Here is a 25,644-nt window from a genome sequence, read left to right as displayed (position 1 = left end):
AACCTGCAACACGGCCAAACTAACAACATACTGCCCTACGAAAAACGAAGTAATCGATTGTCATTTTCAACCAATCAGCAACCGGTACGATTGTGGACCATCATTGCTATTATTCAAGTTTTTACTATTCTTTCCTGCTATCTCCCACGTTGCAATTATTTTTTCTGCAGACGCAAGAGTTAATTTTTCTTCATTTAACAATCTTTCCCTAATAGCCTGTTCAGATTACGATCATTTAACGAGGTATTTGAAGTGATAATTGACAATCAGAAATGAAAATAAGATGAGTGAACTTTGAAATCAAGATTCTCATTATCATGTCAAATATCTCGTTAAAGATCGTAATCTGAATAGGCTATAAGCGACTTTTCGCGAACTCCTGCTAAAATGTCAGATGTATTGTTAGGGTGAATAATAGGTAAATGAATAAAGCCACGATACCAAAATGGCGTAAATTGTAGCACTGATTGCCAAAATAGCAATAAATCAGATTCACCATTGCTGTTTCACACTAATTTACCTCAAACCACAATACCTTAAATTTTTGCAAATATGGTGAAGATTTAACTCGCCGCTCCAAGTGTTTGACTTCTCGAATGCTAATCTCCACCCCGCAGTATCGTATCCTAAGGCTGTGAACCATTCCACCGATTCGTTTAACTTTTAGTTAAAATTTGACACTTCGATGGTTATTTTCCCATCGTGGTTAAAATTTTACTCCGAAGTCGACCCATTTGAGTTCTGACAGATTGATGGTTATTCGGAACGAAATGGATTTGGCGCCAATTTTCTCGCGAACAAAGTTTAACTATCGAACTCTCAAATCTAACCATGCTCCGGAGCAGGGTTATTTTTAACCACGGCGAAATAACCACCGAACTGTCAAATTTTAACTAAAAGTTAAACGAATCGGTGGAATGGTTCACAGCCTAAGGCAGTTGCTCCGCTATGGATGGTTTCCCAAATGCCTATCTAATGCCGGGCTCGACAATCACTTTTTCTGGGCACAATTAAGTTGTTCCTCGTCGCCAAACTGTACTGTCCAAATGATGGGTTTTCGGAGTAGGATTAGAGATGCTGTTTAGTTGAGAGCCAATAATAAACTGACGGCGTATAGTAGTGTATATTCTCAAGAAACCTTTAACATCACAGCAAAAATTATTGTAAAACGCATCGACGTAACTTGCGCGATGTAGTAAAAAAAGCTGTGTAACGGCGAAGAAAAGATACAAAATTACATCAATTTTATGTGTGTTTACATCGCGTAGAAATTACACACGAAGAAAAAATCCATTTGACATCACGTTACTTTTGTGTAATATAAACATACAAAAAATGGTATTATTACACAGAAACATGTGCAACCAGTTGATCCTAATACCCGTGTGTATTATTACACACATTTTATGTAATATTGCATTGAAAGGTAATATTAAATCTGGCTGCACTTCTCAATCTGAGCTCCATATGGCAGTCCGACAGACGTGCAGGCAGGTGCCATTTTGAAATTGCTCTAGCACTTCGCAAAGTTTTATGTTTGACAAAAACGCAATTACTGCAAATTCTACCAGCTATTTGCCTGAAAAAAAGGATGATAGTGGAATATTTATGGATCTGGTACCGTATAAGTTGTAAGTATATTTTCCTTGGAATAATTATTTTGAATAATTTGTTATATTTCCGTTTCAGGATTTTGTAGTTCCGTATGACGGAACGACTATGGAAAAGAGGAACAAGTAGAACTGCAGTCTGAAATCAACTGCGGCTTGCGGTTGGATTTACGCAAAGCTGCCGGAGGATTATAGATATGCCGTAATGTAACGGGCGTGAGGAAAAGGCCGATTCCGATTCCGGAAAAGGCCGGTGAAAGTGTCCGGCCTCGACTGTGCAATTCCCCTTGACCCTGCTCCCAATCATCGGTCTGTGGCCATAAGAAGATTGTAAACACCAGGTAAACTCAAGTTTTCTAAAACAAAATCCAAATTCTTACAATGTTTTTGGCAAGTGTTATCTTGAACCATACGAACCTCAATTTTATTAGACAATTTATTATATAATTGAGCAATCTTGTTGGTAAAACATCTTTGAACATTCCTTGCCAGTAATAGTAGAGTTATTTCCGCAATTCATAGTTGATAGTCATAAGTTTCTTTGATGATTTTAAGAAATTTTCTAAATTGAAATTTCGTATGTTTCAGCCTACCCCCGCTTGTTCAACTGTCCTGGCAAGACGAAGCTTATTTGCCATAAAGCTCATTCCAATATCAGGAGCTCTTAACAATTTAAAGCCATGGAAGACGATCTGTAAATCTATATGACTGCAACCTGTTGCCGGATGGTATCATGCGTTTTTGAAGCATCAGGAATGTTTGATTTCTGGAGGGAATCAAAAGTTGTTCTTGATGTAGGTACAACAATTAAATATTGGTGAGAACCTGACTAGAATAAGATCTAAAACTCTTTCAACTTTTTTTTGATGTCTACGTATTTTAATCAGCATGCTGCTATGAATCCGCATGAGTTTTTTTGGGGTATTTGGAGGAACATATTCCCCGACAGAACCACTCATTTTTTAAATTTATATTTATACAGGGAGTAGTCGTATCGTGCAGTATCTCCTTTCCCAAAGTTTATTGCTTGGCGGCATTCAAACCAAATAGTGATTTTGTTAATGCAATGTGCTTAACAGTAATAATGAACGTTGACGACGTTTCTTGGAAATATTTAACTAGCTAAACACTGATCTAAAGAATCAATGGATGAGCATTATTGTTGTCCAGTTGAAAAGTAAATTGAGCTCTCGCGACAATCAAGTTTTCTCCCATTCCATCATGTCGCAACTGTGGCGTAACTAGTGTGCATGATGGCGCACGGCGGTGGAATAGATGCGCACTAGTCGCGATGTAGTTGCGACATCAGGAAATAAGGAATTCGCTCTCAATTGCTAATGATAGAATGTCATTTTTTTTAAATTTTATGTGTTTTTTCAATGAATTATTGGCAGTGGCTGATTTTCTACCCGCCGCTGTCACATCCAGGGGCTATGGTATATGCGCAAAATAGCCAGCATGAGTTAACCACCTGAAGTTTGTATGGCGAATGACATCTAACGCGGGTTTTCTTAACCGTAGGAACTTTTCACGGAAAACTATTTGGTACCGGTTATGTAGGAAGGTGTCCGCTACTACGCCTACCAAATATTTTTTTTTGATTGAGGTGCATATTTTCGAGATATTAAACATTAGATGCCTTTCGCCATACTGATTTTCGAAAGTTAACTCCTAGTGTGCCGCTGTTAGCACGCTCAAAGCAGGCGATTCATTGTAGATTATAGGCGGTAAAAGATATAATATAATATGTTTTAGAGATATGCTTTGAATGCTTTATTCGAAGTGAACAGACATAGACATAGAGTTCACTTAACAGCTATTAATCTAGTTAACAATTAACATGACTAGAACGCATATAGAGGACGTGACTTGGTATTTCTTCTCACTTTACAACACTAAATCAGCAATGAAATATAATTGAATAAATTGATATTAAAAGGCTGAAATAATATATACTAAAGATCAAGGACTGGTTTTCTGGTTCTGGTTTATTTTTTTTAGGGATATCAACCCATAAGCTCATTCATCCCTAGTAGTACAATGACTGTGGTACACCACGGTTATATTTATGCCGTAGTACATACTGTACCATGGCTCACCACGTTGTACCAGCATAGTACAAGAAGATTTTACACTTGTGATATAACTAGTACCATGGTATAAATACCACCAGTGTGTCAATATTAGGAAACCAGATCAGTAATAAATATATTTATTTGTAATCTGGTATATGTCCATCGACGGATGAAAAGACAAAGACACTGATATTATAGAGTAATTTATCTATTCATTCATTTATTTCTCTTCATGCTCGGTTGCGCTCCACGCACGCTGAATCGAACCTGGTCTGTCCCCGCTTTGTTGAAGCTGCCGGAATGGATGCGAACACCATCTCTACAGAGCTGCAGTCCGCCATTCTTGCAACATACCCTGCCCATTGCACCCTTCCAGTTTTAGCTACCATCTGGACACTGGGTTTACCGTAGAGTTGAGCGAGCGTTTTGTACATGACACATTTGGGGCGAGTGTGATTTTTTTTGCCCGCAGTTTTTTTCTGGAGCCCGTTGATGCTGTAATATGTAATCATATTTTTCGTACACATAGAAAATCTATAAAAATAAAACCCCTCACCCACTGCATATACAAATAATTAGAAGCATTCCACCTGCAGACAAGATATCTCGCTTAACTTTTCAAACGGTCCTAAGTAACATTTTTTTCATGAATTAATTTGAGTACTGGAATCAAAAGCTTTCATGTTTTTCTGTTGATTGCGCTATTCAAATTAATTCATGAAAAAAATGTTACTTAGGTCCTTTTGAAAAGTTAAGCGAGATATTGATCATATGACTTTCTAAGCATGTCATCAAATGGAAATTCATAATGTTTTAAAAACATGACTCTTTTTTGCCCCATAGGATTGCTATAATCGAGATGGGTTTTTGGAAATCAACAAATGACAAACATGACTCATTGATGTTTTTATTGAGGCGTAGAGGATAAAGTGAAGAAATATTATATGTAGATCCACAAAGATAGAATTCGATGTTTTCTAGTAAAATATTATAATTGTAATTAAACTTCAAATAATGTATTATGTGTGCAGCTCAAAACCGAATTTTTGAACTCACGACAATCAATATTTCTCCTATTGGTTGCAAGTTTTATTACTGCGCATCTGGTGCGCTGTATAGCGCATCTGGTTGCGAACAATGTGCACTAGTTGCGCAATGATGCGCTATAAGTTGAACGCGAATAAAATCGATTTTCGCGAGTTCGAAATTCGATTTTCAACTGGAACCATAATACATAGGGGAAATGACGGCTCCGGCAGGTTTTGTTCTATTATTGTCAGGGGGGTTTTTGTTGACCAAATTTTATGAAATGTGGCCACAATATTCTTTGAAATCCGTTTGGGGAATCCTTCAGGAATCTCATTAGAAATCCTGCAAGGATTAGATGGGGAATCATTTGGGGATTCCATAGGGAATCGTTTAGGGTTTCCATGGGGAATCCTTTAGGGATCACATGGGGAATCCTTTATGGATCCCATAAGGAATCTTTCAAGGATACTGTGGAGCATGCTTTAGGTATTCCACGAGAAAGCTTTTAAGGATACCATGGAAAATCCGTTGGGGACTCAAGAAAGAATTCTTAAGGTATGCCAAGGGAAATTCTTTAGGGGTTCCATGGGGAATGCTTCAGGGTATCCAAGAGAAATATTTTAGGGATCTCAATAGGAATTTCTCAGGGATTCCATGGGGAATTCTTTTTAGAGGTGAACCAGCCAAGAGCTGAAAGCCTCTTTAATAAAGAAGAAAAAAGGGGTATTCTTTAGGAATACAATGGAGAAGGCTTTAGGGATTTCATGAAGAATCCTAAAGGGTTTCTAAGGGGAATCATTTAGGGATTCCATGGGAAGTATTATTTAGGGATCCCCTAGGACTTTTGGGATTTCATGAGGAATCCTTTAGGGATTTCATGGGGAATCTTTCATAGGGGTTTCATGGAGAATCCTTTACAGATTTCTTGGAGAATCCTTTAGGGATTGATTCAATGGGGAATTCTTTAGGGATATTATGAGAAATCTTTTACGAATTCCATTAGGAATCCTTTAAGGGAGTCTCACAACTCGGAGAAAATGTCCGCCAGATTTTGGTCCCTGTGCAATTGCACGGAAAATATTTTAGGGATCCCACTAGGATTTTTTAGGGATTTTTTAGGGATTCCATGGGGAATCTTTTATAGGGATTTCAAGTGGATTTTTTTAGGGATTTCATAAGAGTATCTTTTTCAGATTTCTTGGGGAATCCTTAAAGGCTACTTTTCCGGAACATTTTCCGCTGTATTTTGATCCCCGTGTATTTTAAATGGGGCCGGAATTTTGATTCTCCGTGCTCAAATTCCATATGTAAAAATACATGGAAAAAATATCCGCGGGCCAAATTCCCTAGGTGTGAGGCTACCGAAAAGGATTCCATGGGGAATGGTTAATAGATTCAATGGGAAATACTGTAGGGATCCTAGCGTGGTGCGTATCCGAGGATGGAGAGATGCGGCCTCGAACCGTGCATTGTGGCGTCAAATTGTTGATTCAGTGTTATCTGTTTAGATGTTAACTAAATAAATAATAATAATAATAATAATAATGTGGGAATTTATGCATTAATTCCTCCTGGTATTTTTCCGGGAATTCCTACAGATAATTATTCAGAAATTCCTTCATGAACTTCTCCAAGAATTAGTTCAGGACTTCCTTGTGAGAATTCTTCCGAAAGTGCGTGTGGGAGTTCCCCCGGGAGCTCCTCCAGGAGTTTTTTCAACAGAACTTCACAGGGAATTCCTGGAGGATATATGGCAGGAATTTCATGGGAAATGGGATTTCGAAAGTTTCTCTAAAAATTCAACTCCGGGTGTTCCTCCGAAAATTCCGCCGGGAGTTCCAGCAGTAGCACCTCCGGGAATTCATTTAGGATTTTTTTGGAAAATTAATCTATAAAATCCTCCTGAAATTCCTCGGAGAATTTCTCTGGGAGTTTCTCCGGATCTCTTTGAGAATTCTTCCAGGAGTTCCTCCTGGAATTCTTATGGAAGTTCATTTGGGAGTTCTTACGAGGGTTACTCTAGAAATTCTTCCTGCAGTTCTTTTAGAAATTCCTCTAATTCCACCGGAAGTTCATCCGAAAATTCCTCTGATAATTTCTCCGGAAATTCCTCCGCGAGCTCCTCCGGAAATTACTCCAGAAGTTCCTTCATAGAGGAACACTTCCGGAGGAATGCTCATAAAACTGCCAGTGGATCTCCTGAAGGAACTGCCGGAAGAGCTCCCGTAAGAACTCCCGGAGGAATTTCAGGAGGAACTCCTAGAAAAATTCCTAGAGGAACTCCCATAGAAACTATTGGAAGAACTTTAAGAGGAATTTCCAGCTAAAGGCCTAAATGATTTCATGAAAAAAACCTGCATGATTTCCTGGAAGAGCTACTGGTGGAACTCCCGGAGGAATTCCCGGATAAACACCCGGATGAATTGCCTGTTGAATTCCCGGAGGAATTCTTGAAATAACTGCCGGAGGAATTTCTGAAAAAACTCCCGGGAGAATTTGCAAATGAACCCCCGAAGGAACTGAAACTACCAGAAGAATTCTCGGAAAAAATCTTGGATAATTCATCTTATAGACAAATCTGGTCTAGCTGAAACCTTTATAGGGGTATGTAGCTGGATCATCATAATCATCAGAGGACCTCACGAAGAATTCTTTGAGGAGCTCCCAGAAAAATTCTCGGTGGAGCTTCTGGAGGAATTTCTATATAAATTCCTGAAGAAGCCTAAATGAATTCCAGAAAGAAAGCTTGAATGAATTCCCGGAGGAAATTCCCGGAAGAATTTTCAGAGGAACCCCCGTAGGATCTGTGGATAGAACTACCGGAATAATTCTCGGAGAAAATCCAGAAAAACTCCTGGGGATCTCCCAGTAGAATTCATGAATTTTCCACCGGAATTCTTTCAGGATTTCTTTGGGAATAAATCTAGGAATTGCTCCGAAAATTCCATTGTTGATTTCATTTACAGTATAATTTCTATATAAATTTTCGGTGGAATTCTTGGGTCCCTGGATTGTGACCGATGTGGCCGGATTTAATCCGAGTGGGCCGGGAACCATAAAAATACCATTCCCATCATTGCTTTGTGAAATAATGAAGTTTGAGGTGTCGCACGACCTATTTTGAATAGAGGTGTGCGCCGGTCCGATATTCGTCGGCGGCGGCGTTTGTCAGAATTTTGGTCGGCGGCGGCGGCGTGAATCGGCGTGGCGGTTTTTTAATTACGCATTATCAAAAAAATACATTTTTTCGGGATAGACTTTTATTTACAAAGGAAAAATCTTTCAAATTTCGCATGAAAAATCTAATGAACTTCTTCTTAAAATTCAAAAAGTTTTTCCCAAAATTGGAAATGTTTTTCTGATTTTCCACGGGAACTTTGAAGTTTCGAGAAATCTTCGGAATTACCAAGAGAAGCTCTTTAGAATTAACAAATAAAATTGTTTGGAATTTCAGCATCAAATTCGTAGCAATTTACATGAGAAACTTCAGAGTTTCCATGAGAAATTGCTCTTAACTTCTACAGGAAAATCTTCGGAAATTATTGTTTAGTATTCTTCGAAATTCACTCAGACAATTCTTCATATTTGTAGAAGAGTACGGCTGGTAGAATGGGTGTTTTGACGTTTGCTTTCTCAGTCTTGAATAATTAAGGCGGATAATTTTGTTCCACGAGACACTCCAAGAAGTTTCCAAGGATAATTCTCTGGATTATTCACGGAATTTGAACGGAAATCTCTTTAGAATTTTGTGCGAAAGATTGTTCAAAATGTAGATTTCAATAAAAAAAATCTTTGGATTTCAATGAAAAATTGTTCGGAATTATTGGATTTCTACGGGAAATTCTTTGTACAGTAGACGTTCGATAACTGAAAGTCGTTAAAATGCAATGCTTTTAACTGCAATTCAATAGTTACATCAGTTTTGCAGTTCTTGGACAGTTGAACGACTAGTGTATTGTCCATCAAAAAATCTTAGGAATTTTCATTGACCGAAAGCGACATACGGCTGAGCTGGTAATTTGGCCGAAAAGTCGATTGCCCTAACGTTTGGCCGAATAGGTCATCAGCCCGAAAATGCCGTTTGGTCGAAATGATCGTTTGACAGAATGGGCCATTTGTCCGAAAATATCGCTTGGGCCAACAGGTCATACGGCCAAATGTCAATAAGTGAACGGGTAATTTAGTCAAAAATATCCATCCGGCAAAAGGTCTTTTTGTCAAACGATCGTTGAACTAAATTTCGTATCCTTTCTTCTTTTAAGGTCGATCCTGGCTTTTAAGCCAAAATTTATCTAACTAAATCCCATTAAGCCGAACTGAGCGAAACTGTTATCATGTCGAAAATGGTTTGACCAAGAATTCAGTTTGACCGAAAGTGACATACAGATGAAATGGACATTCAGTCGAACTGGTAATTTGGTTTGACCGAAAATGCCCTTTGGTAGGAATGGTCATTTGGCTCACAAATATCTTTTCTGCAAAACAACCCTTTCGGCCAAACGGCAATTTTGTTCAATGGTCAATTGGCAAAAAGGCCATTTAGCCAAACGAGTGACAATTTTTGACCATATTACCCATTAACATTTGGCTAAATGGCTCATTCTGTCAAAAATCCATTTCGGCTAAACGGCATTTTCTTCCAACGATCGTTTCAGCCAGACGACCTGTTAGGGCAAACGGCTTTTACCAAATTACCAGTTCGGTCGTCTGTCGCTTTCGGTCAATGGAAAGAATATTCTGAAGAAATCCAAAAACAAATCCTTAAAGTCACCGAGCTATTTTCCGTTGTTTTAAAGTTGGCTATGCCAAACTAGCCGTATTGAATAATCTAGATTGAGGAAGTCAACGTTAAAGCATCCTTTTCAAAGAATACTCAGCAGAAACTCGATAGGAACTTTACGTGGATATATTGAATATTTTCCTGTAGAAATTTGGAACAACTTCCCGTAAAAACTCTGAAGAGATTCTCATGTAAATTACAAACAATTTTCCTTGGTAAATCCAAAAAGCTACTCTTGGTTTTTCCAAAGCGTTCTCGAAACTTTAAAGTAGTACCCGTGGAAAATTAAAAAAAATCCTAATGAATATTCAGTAAAAACTTGAACAATTTTATGGAGAAGTTCATCAAATTTTCGAGGTGAAATTCAAAAAATTTTCCTGTCAATGTTTTTAAAATATCCAAAATGTCCCATTCAGCCGAACGACATTTTCGACCGAATGTCCTTTCGACCAAAAGACTATTACGGCCAAGGGTATATTTGGCTATTGAGCTATTTGGCCAACCAATTTTTTCAGCCAAAGGAACTGCTCGACCAAATGACATTCATGGCCAAATAACTTTAGGCTACATACCCTAGCAAAGTCGGAAAACATAATGAGAACATATTTTCATCTCATATTGCTGTATATTACTAAATTGAATGATATGACTTATATCAAACTGTGTACTTATTTTGTTGTCGGAAACCAATATCAAAATTAGTTTTCGATTTGTTTTCATCGACAGCAGGAATAGTTTTAATTTGCTTCCACAGTAAGATTTTTCTGCTATCCGTTTTGTTATTTTAACCGTTACAAGATATCAAATTAAGTGAACATAATCGATGATTTAAAACATTTTTTTTTGTCTTTATTAGCGAGACTTTCAGACCTGGGCTGGCTCGTCTCGAATTTAAAACAAGTTATCGATTTGCTCTCAAGCTTTGCGCGGGTAGACTTTTACCAAATAGTCTTTTCGGTTAAACGACATATTCGGCCAAACAACTTTCAGTCTTCGGCCAAATGTCTTTTTGCCGAACGACTCTTTTCCGTTCAAAAATTCAATTCCATGGAGATTTTTTTGGATATCAACGGAAAATCTCTCGCAGTTGTCACACGAAGCTTTAAATTTTAACAATAAATTGTATGGAATTTTCATGAAAAGCATTCACTCAAATAAATTGATTGATAAATTCTATGTGCGAAACTCGCATAGAACTTATTTTTAGCGCTCGTTTTCAATTTTAAGTGCACTTTATATGAAATATGTGCCAAGCTATTGAATTTCATTACACAACTGAAATTATTTTAAGTGTGGTGACTAATGAAATAAAACTATGATTCTCACACATAGAATTCACTACGAACATAATCAATGGATTCCAACAACTGTAAACAGCAAAACAAAGGAAATGTGCCGAGTGAAAACCTCGGTGAAAACTGCTTCAAATCTATTTTTAAACGTGGATTTTCCATCAATACCTACTGGATCTAATATCATAAATAGTTATAAGGTAAGTGCAGAAAACGAATAAAGCCTAACTTACACAGAGATGCATCTGAAAATAAACAATTCTTCGGTTTCAGAATTCGGGTAAAATCCCCACATAGAACGGTCGGTTCACTCAATGTCGATTGACCAAAAGCGAATCTACATCATTTTACAAAGACGGTATGGCGGCTGGGATCAGACAAAATCGCTAATATGCATACCGGAAGTTTATGCATGATCCTACCGGTGGATGTGGCGATGCCCGAATTCGTTGAGCAAAAACTCAAAGGTGCAGCCCAATCAGGTTGTACGCAAAGGTGACGTAGGATTACGTAGCTATTCGAAATTGATGGTCAACTTTTTTTGAAATTGAAGGACAACTGAATCAAGAAGTCGAATAGTTGCTCCCAGTTAGATAGACTTTGAGACTCCAACCGTGGAATTAACTGGGCTTCATTGGAGGACATCACATCCCTAGAGAACACCATCCTCAAAAATGTCGGGAATAAAGGAGAAATAAATATAATCAAAACTAGCGTTTTCGCCCGCAATGGAAGCATACGTGGCAAAGTAAGGAGAACTTCGAGAATTAATTACAGACAGAGTCCTCGATGATTTTTCGCTAAGCCTCTACCATTTGGAATAAATTTTTCAGTTTTGCCACTACTACCCACGCCACGCCGTACTGCCAGGGACTAAAGGCTGCCTCACACCTCGGGAAAATTTTCCAGCGGATTTTGGACTACGTGTATTTTCAATGGGGCCGGGATTTTGATTTTCCGTGTCCAAATTCCGAAAACATCGCATATGCAAAAATGCATGGGGAAAAAATCCGCGAACCAAATTCCCGAGGTGTGAGGCTACCTTAATACCGGGATCTGGCACTCGGAATTTTCTTGTGTTGCGCTTAAATCTCATTCGGTGTGTAGGAGTCCTAGGTATACAACTGAAAAGACACTAAGCAGATGCTGTCAGCTATCAGTTTTTCGCATGATTCTTTTCCGTGCACGCATAACTGACAGCATCGATGTTTTTTTTTTGTTTTTTCTCCCAATCTGTCATTACATTTGTTACCAAATAATTCCGAGTTTTTGAGTGAGAGTTTGCTGTCCGGAACTAAATAAATTGCGCCAAGGAGTACACCAATCGGAGCCATCCAACCAGATTCGATGCAAACATCTTTCTTGCACCAAAACCTTCGCCACCGAATGCCATGCGACGGCACGAAGACCTGAAGGACGTTCTCGGCAAAACATGGATCTGCGACAAATACGGCGAGCAGCAACATCTGTTCCACCATACTGGGCAGTATCCGCACCGATATCAACACTGTGATAAGGGTTTTATGAACCTGAAATCATTACGATATTATCAGTCAAGCCAAGCTATTCACAAGTGTGATTCGTGTACGTCGGAGTTGGATGCATCGCTCACCAGAAGCTGCAGCAGCACATGACTTTGTATCAGTGCGATATTTGCAATCGAAAAGAACCCCAAATCCTACATCCAGGTGCATCAGAAGAGTCACGAAGGCGGCAAAGAGCAGGTATAGTATTCCAGTGCCATATGACGGATGTTCCAAATTTACGACTACGACCATAATCTGATGGCCCATGTCAAATCTAAGCACGAAGGAGTCCGGAAATACGTCTGCAACGTGGAGGGCTGTGGCCGGATGTTGTCAACCCAGCAGTAATTGGACCATCGTCAGCGGATACACGAGTCGGCTGCGAAGACTGTTCCGCGGATGAAGCTGCCACCAGAGATGCTTGTGCACGTCCGATTCGAACTACAAGTGGAACGGGTTTTGATCGATCAGAGTACGGACCGGAGCGGCTTCCGAGTCGGGAGTGGAATTTAGTGCCGTGTTGGCGACGGTTCTGCAGGGCCTGTTAGCCCGGATACGGGATCAGGTTAGACGGCTGCAGGAACAGTCCGGTTAGTGATAAATCTGTTTTGGATCATTGTTTAAGTACTTATTTATTCTAGCCCTTTTATGAATTAAAGTTCTATATTTTATCGAATTTCCCTTGGAATATGAATCACTAAGAAAATATTTATTTCATTATTAGAGAAAAATGAAGAAGAAGAAGAAGGAAGAAAAAGGAAGAAGGAAGAAAGAAGAAGGAAGATATAAAATGGGAGAAGGAAGAAAGGGTAAGGTGAAGAAAGCACTTCTCATTTTTCACTTCTTGTTTCTTTTTGCTAATTCGGCCTAATGGCCTGACACGTCAATCAAGATACCAATTATCCAATCAAGCAACTAATCAACCAGCCATCAACCAAACAACAAACGAATCAAGTAACTGACTAAACAATCTTTCTAACCCACTTCCAATCAATCAAGCAACCAATAACCAATCTTCCAATCAAGCAACTAACCAATCAGCCAACCAACCATTCAAGTAAGCTACCAATCAACTAATAAACCAATCAAGCAATTAACCATTCAACCAACTAACAAATCAACTAATCAATCAATCAACCAACCAACTAATCAACCATTCAAGCAACCGAAAAAACAACTAATCAACTAACCAGCCGACCAACCAATCAAACAACCAATAAAGCAATCAATCAACCATTTAGGCAAACTATCAATCAACTAACCAACCAATAAACCAATTTGGCATTCAAGCGAGCTACCAATCCACCATTCATTATATTTTTATATTATATTTATTCAGACTATGGCCGAACAAATCATATTCTTCCTATACGCGATTGAAAGAGAAAGATGATTAGACCTCAGCAATCTTTATTTTTGAAGTTTGTTTTCAATGCTGGAAGCAGGAACTAATAATTCCTGCTGGAAGGTTGGAAATACAAACATCATTTTATTTAAAATCAAAATTATTAAAAAACTGTATAGCCACGCTTTTAAATCACTCGGGCTCTGCGACACCGGTGGATTCCTGGATCAGCTTCATGGTTAGGCTAAGATGGGAAGTAACTGCAGTTCTGGTTCCGAAGTATCCTGTGTAGAATCCTGCCCGCTGGGAAGATGTTAATTTACAGCTATTTGGCAAACGCTGCTACGAGATTCGTAACATTATTGCCACCAGAGATTTTACCACCAGATACTGATAAAACAGCCGTGGGTCAGGGAAGAGAGTTGATGTTTTGGACGTATTGCCTGAAACTCGCTCCAGCAGGTCCGTTTTTGCCCAAGGGTGGATCTCGCATTAAACCTAAAAGAAAAAAAATGTGAAGAATAAGTAACGTAGGCTGCAGAATCCTTTACAGTTTTTATCTACCAGCAACTATAAATTTTCCGTTGTTTCCGGCAATCCATACGGACATCTAGAACAGCAGCACCACCTGTGACGGACCCCATACAGGCCTCCCATGCTGGGTATCCGATTGTTGGCTAATCCGAGTTGTGCCTACTAAATCAATTCCATGAGATAGTGTGCACAGCAAGCGACCTTTATTAGCTTTTGTATTCCAGTCCCGATTCCGCTTCCTAAAAACATGAAAATTTAAATAGGCGTCAGAATATTTTCCAAGAATTTAAGAATGGCATAGAAATCAGGAAATTTAAATGAGATTTTCTATTTTTTGATTACTTTTGGTTTTACTCGTGAATCTTCGAGAATTTCTCAAAATATTTTAATGCAGATCAATTTAAGAACTACTTTGGAATTTCTAACAATATGTTTTTTTATTCGTAAATTCCACCGGGATTGGAAGTTTCTTCGTTTATTCCTATGGAATTATCTTTGACAGTTTCCTTATGAATTCCCTTATTCCCAGGAGGAATTCCACAAAGGAGCTCTCAGAGGGTTACCTAATATACTTCCGGAGAAATTTCCGGAAGAATACACACACCGTAGGAATTCTCGGAGAAATACCGCAGCAATTTTTGAAGGACTTCATTCCTTTAGGAGCTCCTCTGAGAATAAATTCTCGTATTCCTTTGGGAATTGATTCTGGAATTCTTTATAAAATTCCTTCGAGAAATGTTTCGGATATTCTTTAGAAAATTCCTCCGGGGATTTCCTCAGAAATTTCTTCGGGAATTCTTTAGCAAATTTCTCCGGGAATTCTTAAGGAAACTTCTCCGGCAATTCCTTCGGGTATTGTTTCAGGAATTTCTTCTGGATTTCCTCTGGGCGTAGACATTCTTCTGAATATTTCTTTTGGGAATTCCTCTGGAGATTTCTTCGAAAATTCATTCAAGATATCCTTCGAGGTTTCCCCCGGCAATTCCCTTGGGAATTCAAACGGGAATGTTTTCAAGAGTTTCTCCGGGAATTCCTTTTGAAGTTCTTCGGGAGTTCCTCCGGAGATTTCTTCATGAATTCTTCAGGAGCTTTATTCACGATGTTTTTCCCGGAATTCCTTCAAAATATACTTTAAAAATTCCTTATGGGATGCCCTTGGGAGTTCGTCCAGGAATTCCCTCGAGACTTCCTCTGGGAATACCTTCCAGAGTACTTCCGTGAGTTCCTTCGGGAATTCCTTCGAGAGTTCTTCCGAGAATTTCTTCGGGAGTTCCTCTGGTAATTCCTTCGGGAATTCTTCCGAGAATTTTTCCGGGAGCTCTTCCGGGAATTCCTTCGGTAGCTGCTCTGGGGATTCTTTCGTAAATTCCTTTGGATATTTCGTTAGGAATTCCTTAGGAAATTATATCGGAGGTTCCTTCGGGAATTCATCCGAAGATTTCTTCGGGATTTCTTCCGAAGATTTCTTCAAGAATTCCTTCGGAGGTTTCTGCAGGAATTCCTATCGATATTCCTTCAAGAAATCCTTCGAGAATTCTCCGGGAATTCCATCGGGAGTTCCTTTCGGGAATTCCTTCTGGAGTTCATCCGGATATTCCTTCGCGATTTTTTTCTGGAGTTCCTTCTAAAGTTCCTTTGAGATTTCTTCGAGAATTCTTCCGGAGTTTCCTTCGAAAGTTATTTGGGAATTCATTCGGGGTTTACTTCGTAAATTTCTTCGGATATTTCGTCATGAAATCTATAGGAAACTCCATCGGAGGTTCCGTCGGGAATTCCTCTGGAGATTCCTTCAGCAAATTGATCCGGTGATTCCTTCGGGAATTCCTCCTGAGATTTCTTCGGGAATTTTTCCCGAAATTCCTTCGAGATATGCTTCGAGAATTTAATCGAAAATTCCCTTGGAAGTTCTTCCGGGAATGCCTTCGGAAGTTCTTCCGGGAATGCCTTCGGAAGTTCTTCCGGGAATTACTTCGGGAGTTTCTCCGGAAATTCCTTCGGAAGTTCCTGCGTGAGTTCTTTCGGGAATATCATCAGGAATTCCTATGGAAATTTCTTCAAGAATTCCGACGGAAATTCCTTTGTGTATTCCTTCAGGATCTGCTTTGGGAGTTCCTCCGGTGATTCCTTTGGGAATTCCTCCGTGTTTTCTCTGGAGTTTTCTTCGCGAATTTTTCCCAGAGATCCTACAAGATATATTTCGAGAATTGCTCCGGGAATTCCCTTGGGAGTTCATTCGAGAAATCCTTTGGGAATTCATTCGGTAAATTCTTTGGGAGTTCCACCGGGAATTTCTTCGGGAGTTTTCCCAGGGAACTCCTTTGAAAATTTATACGGGAATTCGTCCAGAAATTCCCGAAGGATTTCCATAAGGAATTCTCGAAGCAATCCCATAAGGAATTCCCGGAGGAATGTCTGAAGGAAGGAACTTCTGAAATTTTTAAAGGAATTCCTGGAAGAATTTTCGGAAGAATTCCCGGAGGCATTCCCGAAAGATTCCCATGAGGAATTCCCGAAGGAATCCCATAAGGAATTCCCGAGAGAACCTCATAAGAAAATCCCGAAGGGATCGCATAAGGAATTCCCGAATAAATTGTCGAAGGAATTTCCGGAGGAATTCCCGAAGAATTCCCATAAGGAATGCCTGAAGGAATTGCTATAGGAATTCTCGTAGGAATTCCCGAAAAAATTCCCGAAGGAGTTCCCAAAGCAAATCCCATTCCCAAAGGAATTCCCAGAGGAATTCCCAAAGGAATTCTCAGAGGAATTCCCAAAGGAATTCTCAGAGGAATTCCCAAAGGGATTCCCAAAGGAATTCTCAGAGGAATTCCCAAAGGAATTCCCAAAGGAATTCCCAAAAGAATTCCTAGAGAAATTCCCAGAGGAATTTTCGAAGGAATTCCCGGAAGAATTCCCGGGGGAATTTCTGGAAGAATTGCCGAAGGAATTACCGGAGGAATTCCCGAAGAAATCCACGGAGAAATTCCCGAAGGAATTTCCAGAAGAATTCCCAAAGGAATTCCCAGAGGAATTTCCAAAGGAATCCCCAGAGGAATTCCCAAGGAATCCCCAGAGGAATTCTCAAAGCAATCCCCAGAGGAATTTCCAAAAGAATCTTCAGAGGAATTTCCAAAGGAATCTTCAGAGGAATTCCCAAAGGAATCCCCAGAGGAATTCCCAGAGGAATCCCCAGTGGAATTCCCAAAGGAATCCCCAGAAGAATTCCCAAAGGAATCCCCAGAGGAATTCCCAAACGAATCTCCACACACTTAAAATAAATCGCCGAATTCGGTAAAATTTTACCGAAATCTCAACAGCAGAACTGTTCGGTAAATAATTTAACTGATTTTCGGTGATTTTGACAGTTGAGCAATGGAAAAAATTACAAAAAATCTGTAAAATTAATTACCGAACAGTTCTGCTGTTGAGATTTCGGTAAAATTTACCGAATACGGTGAAATGAGTTAAGTGTGCAGAGGAATTCCCAAACGAATCCCCAGAGATATTCCCAAAGGAATCCCCAGAGGAATTCCCGAAAGAATCCCCGAAGGAATTCCAGAAGGAATTCCCGAAAGAATCCCCGGAGAAATTCCCGAAGAAATTCATGAAGGAATTCGCGGAGAAATTCCCGAAGGAATTCTCGGAGGAATTCCCAAAGGACTTCCCGACGGAGTTCCTGGAGTAATTCTCAAAGGAATTCCCGAATGAACTCCCGGAAGAACTCCCGAAGGGATTCCTGGAGGAACTTCCGAAAGGATTCCTGGATGAACTCCTAAGGGAATTCCCAGAGGAATTCTCGAAAGATACCTCTGAAAGAATTTCCGAAGGAATCTCAGGAGGAATTCCCGACGGAGCCTCCGATGGAGTTTCCTAAGGAAATCCAGATGAAATATCCGAAGGAATTTACGACGGAAACCACGGAAGAATTCTCAAAAGAAACACTCCCTTCCGAAGGAATTCCCAACGGAACTCCTGAAGAAATTTCCAAAAGAATTCCTGAAGAAATTCCCGAAAGAACTCCCGGAGGAACTCTCGAAGGAATTCTCGGAGAAACACCCAAAGCAATTCCCAGAGGAACTCCCGAAGGAATATCCGGATGAACTCCAGAAGGAACTCCCGGAAGAACTCCCAATATAATTCTCGGAGGAATTCCGGGAAAAATTCCCGAAGAAATCTCCAGAAGAATTCACGACGGAAGCTCTGATGGGGTTTCCTAAAATTCATGAAGAAATATCAGAAAGAGATTACGAAGGAAACCCCTGAATGAATTCTCAAATGAATCTCGGAGGATTTCCTGATAGAAACTCTGCAGAAATTCCCGAAGTAATTTCAGAGAAATTTTCGGATAAATCTTAAAGGAACTTTAGAAGGAACTTTCGAAAGAATTCTGAAGGAATAAACGGATGATCTCCAGAAGGAATATCCGGAATTCGGAGAATTCTCGAAGGATATCTTGAAGGAATATTGGTAGGAATTCCCGAAGAAATCTCGGAGGAATTCCTGAAGAAATCTTCGGAGCATTTCCTGAAGAAATCTTCGGAGGAATTCCTGAAGAAATTTCTAGTGGAATTCACGGAGGAATCGCTGGTGAAGTTTACGGAGGAATTCATTGTGAAACTCACAGTATAAATCCTGGAGGAACATTCTCATAACATTTACTAGTGGTATCCTCGGATGAATCCACGGTGAAACTCCCAGTTGAATTCTTGGTGGATTTCTTAGTTACATTTTTGAGGAAATCCTGGAGAAATTCCTGGTAGAATTCCTGGAAAAAAATAGCTGGTTGAATTTTCAATGGAATTGTTGGTCTAATTCCTTGTGAATTTCAGGAAGAATTCCCAAAGGAATTCCTGTTATAATTCTCTGATGACTTTCTGATGTAATTATTGGTGGAATTTTTGGTGAAATTACTGGAAGAGTTGCTAGTGCCATTCACGGAAAAATTATTGTTTTGATTTTTCTGGAGAAATTACTGATGAAATTTTTAGTGAAATCGTGGAGAAATGTCTAGTGGAATTTCTGGGAGTTCCCTGAAAAGTCGCTATAGGAATTCTTGCTGTATTACTTGTTGGAAATTCTGTAAGAATTATTACCTATTCTTAAATTAATCCCCAAAAGGATCCTCCAATTTAATAAAGAATTCCAGATTCGCACAAGAAATCCCTAGAATCCACAGATGATTATAAATAATCCTACAAAGCAAAATTGGAGAAATTACCGACTAAGAGGAAAGTTTTTGAAAAGACTTCTAAATAGATTTTTGGAGCAAACGTCAGGGGATCCCGGACGAATTTATAAAGTAATTGAAAATGGAATATCTAATGCACTTTTCGAAAGAATTCTCAAAGCATTTCCCGTTGGAATTGCAAAAAAAAAGAATTATTATTGATATTTGTTAAACAATTCAAAACGGATTTGACGAAGGAGTTCCCAAAAGAATACCGAAAAAGTTATTGAATGAAATCTCGGATAAACTTACGAAGTAGTGATAAGAAAATTATTCTGAGATTTTAGTGGAATGTCTTTACTTGTCATAAGACGAGTTCGTACAATTCCATTCAATTCCAAGTTGAGTCAAGTACGAGACACTGAAGACGGCCTTACTGTTGAGGTCGAAATACGTATCTGTAAAAAGCAAGTGGTGTAATTAAGTCACGAAGGAGATCATAAAAGAAAAATAGATGGCTTTTCAATTCGTGGAGTCTGCGGAGACGAGCCAGCCTCGGGCTGAAAGTCTCCTTAATAAAGTCAAAAAAAAAAAAAAAAAAAAAAAAAAAAAATTCGTGGAGTCAATTAAGAAATTTGGATTAAATTAATTCCGACTCTTGAATCAATCTGATTTTCCAAAAGTTAATCAAATAGAATCAAAAATTTAAAACTGATCCAAAAATTATTAAGTTTTTTAGTGGAATTTTTTCACATGTCATAAGACGAGTTTAGTACTATTCCGTTTATTGCCACCACGTTGTAATCATTACATATACGCATTTCGATCTCAAATGTAAGGCCGCTTTCAATGTCACGTAATTGACTCGATAGTCGGTTCAAGTATAAGACACTGAAGACGCACTAACAGTTGAGATCAAAATACGTAACTGTAAAGATTACAACGTGGTGGAATTAAATGAAATAGTACCAAATTCGTCTTATTACAGGGGAAAACTGATACAGGGTTGTTACAGAGATCCTGAAATATTTTCCGCGCCAAATCCGCGCCGACTAAAATTAAATCCGCGCCATTTCCGCGCGATATGAAATCTATTCCGCGCGACCCAGAACGAACTTTTCAAATACACAGGATTCTGTTTTAACACGATTATTTTTCTCTCGTAATTTTGATCGTGTGTGAATTTGCCACCAAAGTCTTAGCAACATCACTTGTCATAAGACGAGTTTGTACAATCCCATTTAATTCCACCACTTAATTATACCTTGACAGATACGTATTTCGACCTCAATAGTAAGGTCGTCCTCGGTGTCGTATTTCACTCGACTTCGTTTCAAACAATAATTGTAAATAATTCAAAGAAAAATCACATGGTAATTGATATGCGTTAAACATTTTGGAAGAGTGCAAAATTAACAAAATGTAAATCTTTTAAAAACAGAATCCAGTGTATACGTGAAATATCAATTTAGGTTACTACAATTAGGGTAATTCGCTAAATGTTGAACGGCTAATTTCTTCGCCTTTTGTTGAACGCACATGCATTTCTTATGGGAGTTCAACAATGAGCAAACAATATAAACCATTCAACATTTGGCGGTTCCCTCTAAGTGAACATAATCTAATTTTATTTCAATCAGTTAATTGCCTATTTCCGGATTAAACCACCCGACTTGGACGTTAATTTACAATGTTATGAAACTCATGTGAATATGTACATTATGTGGAAGATATTGATTTGAAAAAATGTATTGGAGGTATCCACATTCCCTTCGATAGGACTCGAACCCACGATCATCAGTACGCTAGACTGGTGCTTTAATCAACTAAGCTACGAAGGACCTCCGTCGGACTTCGCAATCTAGAGGCTACTGAACGAGCTCGAGATTCCCAAATTGGACGCATAGTCAAATCACTCGCAATCCATTTCTCAAGCCAATACTTCCACATGTGTATTGTACACGTCCACATTAGAGGAGCGTGAGTATTTAGAATGTCTGGCGGCTATACACATTCTTCATCAGCAACTGTACTGATCAAGTGAGGTTGTGTAAGCATTTGCCTCTAGGTTGCGAAGTCCGACGGAGGTCCTTCGTAGCTTAGTTGGTTAAAGCACCAGTCTAGCGTACTGTAGGGTCATGGGTTCGAGTCCCATCGAAGGGAAAGTGGTTACCTCCAATACATTTTTCAAATCAATATCTTCCACATAACGTACATATTCACATATGAGTTTCCATAACATTGTAAATTAACGTCCAAGTCGGGTGGTTTAATCCCCGGAAATAGGCAATTAACTTTGATTGAACTGAACCTGAGTTGCGTGCTCTTGCCTACGCAATGCGGTCGGGTCTGAGCTTGACGACCGACTGGCAAATGCTTACACAACCTCACTTGATCAGTACAGTTGCTGATGAAGAATGTGTATAATATGCCAGACATTCTAAATACTCACGCTCCTCTAATGTGGACGTGTACAATACACATGTGGAAGTATTGGCTTGAGAAATGGATTGCGAGTGATTTGACTATGCGTCCAATTTGGGAATCTCGAGCTCGTTCAGTAGCCGCTAGGTTGCGAAGGCCGACGGAGGTCCTTCGTAGCTTAGTTGGTTAAAGCACCAGTCTAGCGTACTGTAGGGTCATGGGTTCGAGTCCCATCGAAGGGAAAGTGGTTACCTCCAATACATTTTTCAAATCAATATCTTCCACATAACGTGCATATTCACATATGAGTTTCCATAATTTTTTAAATTCGTATCGGAAATCAAATAGTAAAAAAAATCAGCAGAAATTTCTTTGGGAATTTTGTAGAATAATTAACGCAAACTCCAGCAAATATTAGTCCGGAATTTGTGCGGTAAGTCAATTCTTGTGACAAGTTTATCTAGGATTTCATGCAGGAAATTTCACCAATATACATTTTAACACTCATTTTTTAAGCGTAATTTTCCAACAACAATTCCTGCGTAGTTTTTACTAGAATTTTAACTAAAATATACAAGAATATCTGCAGAAATTTATCATTTCGTGCACACATTATTCCGTAAATTTCTACGATGACTACTCTGAGAATTTTCATGGAAATTATCCTAGATTTTTCTGCTCTTCTGCAGAAGTCGTTCCAAAATTGTCCAGGAAATTTTCTGAGTACATCGTGGAAATTCCTCCGGATATTCTTGCAAAAAATTCCCCTGGGAAATTAGTCGGCGATTCATTCGGGAATATTGTCATAAATTCAAAGAAAACTCGTAAAAAAACTTTTGAACATTTTCAAAGACAACAAAATTCCTTCATAAATTCATGCGGAAGTCGCTTTGGTCATTCATGCAGAAATTGTGAAATTGGTGACTTCCTGCGGAAAAACTCCCGGAAAATCTTTCGTTTGAAATCTAGACGCAATATTTGAGGATTTTTAAAGAAATTTCTGTAATCATCGCTACAGGAATTTCTGAGAAAATCGCAACGTGAATTTTGCGGAAATTTCTCTCGGAATCTGTGAAAATTATTCAGAAAATACATTCGGAATTTCTTTCATGAATTCCTGTGGAAATCGCGTTAAAAATTTCTGCAGACATTCTTTGGTGAATTCCTGTGAATAATATTCGTAGAATTGCTTTGAAAATTCAAGGTGGCATTGCAGCGGATTTTTTACAATAATTCCTGTGGTCAGTGCTCCAATAATTTCCGCGGAAACTCCTCCATGAGTTTCTTTATAGTTTTTTAGTTTTCAAATGATGCAGAAATCCTCTTTAGACTGCGTAAATATATTTATAAAATTTCTCATAGAATCCCTGTGAAAATTCTTCAGGAGCTTTCGTAATTTTTCGGTGAGAATTCGTACGAAAAAATCGCAGAAAAACGCTCCTAGAATTACCGCGTTTTTTTAGAAATACGTTTTGAAAATTACATTCCAATGTTTGAACGAATTTCTATTGCAGTACTTATTTTAATGAGGCATCTACATCAAATTCAGGAACATTTTTGTATTTTCAATTGTTATATAAACCCTTATTTGTTTTAGATGAACGCAATATGAAATGTTCAACACTATATCAGAATTCCTGGCGAAAAAGCTTTCGAAAATGATATGATGTATCATGCTATGTGGTTCCTTTTACGAAAATCAATCAGAAACTGACACATATCTCGGGTGTTCATGTCCTTCAACAGACATGTTTTTTACGACATGCTTTAGAATGGTTTAAAAATGACACCTCCCCTCATAACATTTGTTTAATTTATGCTCAAGAATGTAATCATGGCATTTAATAAGGGCTTGCAAATATTCGAAAAATAATGTGAGTAATTGGCTTTATACGTAAATTTTGTCCTCAACGACATTTTCCAAAAGCCCATCTAGATATAATATATCTATATATATCTATATAATAGTCTATATTATAGACTATTATAGACATAGAACTAATTTTGAATAAACATCCTTAGATGTAGCATTATACTTGTTAAATTTTTACCTAAAACTGAATCCACGCCAAATCCGCGCGAAGCCCTAAAATTGTTATGTAAATTCGCGCCAAATCCGCGAAAATCGCGAAATCCGCGTATTCGTAACAACCCTGCTGATAATTTAATACGAAATTGTTAGAAATTTACTTACCCTACTGGTTGTTTGCAGGATTGCCTCCGAGTATTGTTTCCAGGATGCATCCACACCAAATATTCCTCCGCATACTCAATTTCGTCTGCCAGTAAGCGCAGCGCATTAAGGTATTTGGCGATGGTGGCGACGAGGACAATGTCGATTTTTTCTTTTGGGTCGTGTTCACCGGCTCACCGATGTAGTCGCTCTCCAGAAGGTGCTGGAAAATATCTCTTGGGGTTCAGAAAGCGCCCGTTGTTTTCCACGAGAAATCGTATGAATTACTGTATAAATAAAGATATCGTTATTAGCAGACAAATCTAAAAAATAATTGTAAATACAACTTTCAATCAACAAGGGGGCACATATGAGCTTCTCTCTGTGAACACGATGTTTCTACGACGATGCCAGACCAACTACAGGAGGTGCTGATCAGACACATCGTTCTAAATGACCCAATAAGTCCGGACATTGTTATTTCAAATTTCCCATTTTGATATGATACAGACGTTAATCTTCAGAATGCTTCCGATGTTACGTGTAAAATCCGATGAACTGGTCGAACTTGCGGCTGGACGGCATTGATCGTCACTGAGAGGCAGATGGTTTTTGGGTGCTGTTGGAGCAGATATTATTCATTACTCATGGATTATCTATATATTTAATCCAACACTTACCCTTCGATGAGATTTTTTTAGTTTAACTATAAACTATAGATAGGTATTTGGATATTAACTATTAAATTAGGGAAACGTGTTTAAATAAAAGCAAACTTTATAAGTTCCGAAAATTTTGCGAATATCAAATTTCAAAACACTGTTGCTTTGTTTCATTCACTCCTGCAGCAAAAAATTAAACGTCAATACATTTTCGAATAGAAGAAGAAGTTGAAATTTCGCCGTGGCTGGATCCATCTGTCAAAACTCACAGCAAACACTTTCAAATAAATTTACCATAATATGAGTAAAATACACTAGCGCCTCTGGCGGTGCTGGTCTCGTCAGCTCATATGGGTTGCATGAATTTTAAATCGGTTCTTCGGGACACTCACGTCCCGGTTATTAGTTCCTGGTACTGCTGTGTCCGCACCGCTGCATCAAATTTTGTCGAATCGCTCTTTGCGAAATCCCGACCAAAATGGGATTCCGCAGACAACGGACCGCTCGGAGAATGACAAATTCTAAGAATCCTATGAAATTTTCTCGAAATATTCTGAATTTGGTTTTGAGCTGTTGGTTATCTAAAATGCGTATTGTTGTGAAGGAATAACAACAGAAATTTTCTTCATATTACAAAACATTATCTCTTATCTCTGTCCGAGCGACGTTCATCGATGGGTGGTTGCTGTAGATAGTTTCCACAGAGGTGGCATCTTCATTGATTTTAAACAAAAGGGTGTTGATCCGACTATCCGAAATAAACTTTTTTCAAAGTGCAAAACTCAATCGTAAATAGCGAATTTGATAGCGCGTCGGAGGGAGATGATGCAGTAAATTTGAATGGTTGGAATCACTAACAGCAACCAAGCTACCACGCCAAACCCGATGCCACCGAAACAGTCCATTTTCGCAATTAACTCTTTCTTTCCATAAAATGTTGGTCCTGAGAAGAACCAATTTTCTTTTCCCAATTCCCATTCCAATCACTAACTGCATCCAATCGCTTGTGTAAATTTGCAGCATTGCCACA

General features: G+C 38.8%; 2 long non-coding RNA genes and 1 pseudogene across 3 annotated transcripts; 2 read left to right on the top strand and 1 right to left on the bottom strand.

The window, feature by feature from the left end:
• The first annotated feature begins 1,490 nt into the window (after positions 1-1,490).
• On the top strand, positions 1,491-2,326 carry LOC134204013 (uncharacterized). The gene is made up of 3 exons (XR_009977750.1): positions 1,491-1,631; positions 1,690-1,951; positions 2,199-2,326. It is a non-coding gene; the product is annotated as an uncharacterized LOC134204013 (long non-coding RNA).
• A 9,188-nt stretch (positions 2,327-11,514) lies between these two features.
• LOC134204014 (zinc finger protein 431-like) lies at positions 11,515-14,150 on the top strand (annotated as a pseudogene).
• Positions 14,151-18,938: 4,788 nt separating this feature from the next.
• On the bottom strand, positions 18,939-25,010 carry LOC134204015 (uncharacterized). Of its 2 annotated transcripts, XR_009977752.1 has the most exons (5): positions 24,633-25,010; positions 24,300-24,571; positions 23,974-24,239; positions 19,668-19,813; positions 18,939-18,953 (listed from the first exon to the last, which is right to left on the bottom strand). It is a non-coding gene; the product is annotated as an uncharacterized LOC134204015 (long non-coding RNA). The 2 variants fall into 2 exon arrangements; XR_009977751.1 differs by lacking the exon at positions 18,939-18,953 and having other exon boundaries at positions 19,619-19,813; positions 24,633-24,849.
• Positions 25,011-25,644: the final 634 nt, after the last annotated feature.

Source organism: Armigeres subalbatus, unplaced genomic scaffold (genome assembly GCF_024139115.2).
Source record: "Armigeres subalbatus isolate Guangzhou_Male unplaced genomic scaffold, GZ_Asu_2 Contig333, whole genome shotgun sequence".
In the NCBI taxonomy this organism is placed as follows: Eukaryota; Metazoa; Arthropoda; class Insecta; order Diptera; family Culicidae; genus Armigeres; species Armigeres subalbatus.
This window is presented reverse-complemented; position numbering and strand designations above follow the sequence as displayed.